This window comes from Nelumbo lutea, chromosome 5 (genome assembly GCF_056320005.1).
Source record: "Nelumbo lutea isolate HS-2025 chromosome 5, American lotus-T2T, whole genome shotgun sequence".
Classification (NCBI taxonomy): Eukaryota; Viridiplantae; Streptophyta; class Magnoliopsida; order Proteales; family Nelumbonaceae; genus Nelumbo; species Nelumbo lutea.
This window is the reverse complement of record NC_142688.1, coordinates 9,937,938-9,939,765: the sequence shown is the minus strand read 5'-3', so window position 1 is coordinate 9,939,765 and position 1,828 is coordinate 9,937,938. Positions and strand designations below refer to the sequence as shown.

The window sequence follows — 1,828 nt, the reverse complement described above, 5'->3', positions numbered from 1 at the left end:
TTGTGACTTGGTAGGTTCGTCAAGTGGAGCTTCTCAGTGTCGTGGGCTTGAGGCCACCCATGTTGTGTCATCGGTGATGCCACAGTTGCTCTTCATTGTGTTGATGTAGGGACGAAGACAAGGTCCAGAGTGTGTGTAGGAGCTCCTGCTCTGATATCAACTGTCACGGGACTACTCGATGATGCCCCATGCGACGCTCGATGGGGCCGAGAAAGCCTACAAATGCAAGCAACAACACACAAAAGGCAACAAGAAGGCACACCAATTAGACAAAAGGCAACTTGTATTGCATTAAACTGTGGTAAGCACAAGCACACAGTACAGTGTCGAGGGGATCTCGTGCTTAACCTTTACACGCTTATTAGCTCACTCGACTACCTACCTACCCTCAAAGAGTACGTTAAGCTTTTGGGGGAGTGACATTAGGAAACATTAAAAAGTTAAAAAAGCATACTACAATATTACAATAGTGCCATTGTCAATCCTCCATACAAAAGTACATGAATAGCCCACCCATGACACACACTTGGACACTGAAGTGGTTGTTGTAGGCACGATGGCACTTGATGGCGCGGGAGAGAGAACACTTGTTACACAGTGTCACTTGCTTATTAAATAATTTTTCTTTAGCTGTTTGGCGGAAATTTATTCTCTTCGAAATTTCGGCCATACAATACAAGGAATTCTCATAAATCAGAAATTAACTCAGAAAGGTTTGAAACAAATAACTTGATTTGTAAGAAGCCTGGAAGGCATTCTGGCATTTGGTTACTCCTTTCATTCGATACTGCGGGTGGTAGTGGTGGTGGTGGTGGTGGTGGCTGCGTCACAGATGGCTTCTTTGTCCGAATCGTCAGACTGGTGAACCACGACCTTCTCTGTCCTCACTTGTTGTGCTTGGACACCTTGTTCCGACGTACGGTATTCTACCGTTTCCACTGTTCTCTCTTGCAACCCTCCCTCTGCATTTCTCGATTCGGTCACCTGAATAACAAACAACCGTAAGAAAAGAAATCGAATAGAAAGAATATTACGAGTTCAAATCATCTCAATTCTACTCGTAGGTAGAATTAGGCCAATCTTAATCCGTCAGTTCCATGAATTGGCGCATCGTGATTGTCCAGTATCCTCTGGCTAATGCGCAGAGGCTTCGAAGTTGAAGGCGGCTACGACGCGTATGATCAATTGATAGGAAGGTTGAAGATCTCAAGCGCTAAACTTTTGGTTTTACTTTTACCTTGGTTGTGGTCAGATTGTTGGATGCCATGGCAACGGGAATTAGAATTCTGGGAATTTGGATTTTCCTTCGCTCTCCCTTCTGTGGTTGCTCGTTTTAGTTGGCCCCTGAATCCTGGTCATGATTGAAGGACGCTTGCTATTTAATCTACTCTGTCGTTGAGACGAGTTCACATCTGCGCCCCATAGCACATCCCAACCGTGTGTTGATGTTGAGACAAAGGCGTGAATTACGGTTACTTCAAACATGTTGTATCACTTGGGAAATCGCGGCTCTTGACAAGTGGATGGTCCTGCTTAACATATGTACGACCGCAGAGAAAGCCGTTGTGTCTCACCGTCAGAAATGCTAATGAATTGGTCGCCACGGCCCAGCTGGCCCGCGCCGAGAGTTGAGGCCCGATCAGACGATACACTAGGCACAGGGATTTAGGGATTTCAATTGGACCGGCTTTGGTGCAATCCGATCCGGTCCAATATGAGTTTGTTATGAATGGATTAGGTCCAATCCAATCCCATGAATACTCTTAAAGTCTAGATCAGTTTGAATCAGTCGAATTTAATGCTTGGATCATTCAATCTGTTCAAATTG

General features: G+C 45.1%; 1 long non-coding RNA gene across 1 annotated transcript; it reads right to left on the bottom strand.

Annotated features, from left to right (window-relative positions):
- Positions 1-265: 265 nt before the first annotated feature.
- LOC148850253 (uncharacterized) lies at positions 266-1,461 on the bottom strand. Its single transcript, XR_016099140.1, has 2 exons — positions 1,238-1,461; positions 266-984 (listed from the first exon to the last, which is right to left on the bottom strand). It is a non-coding gene; the product is annotated as an uncharacterized LOC148850253 (long non-coding RNA).
- Between the last annotated feature and the right edge of the window lie 367 nt (positions 1,462-1,828).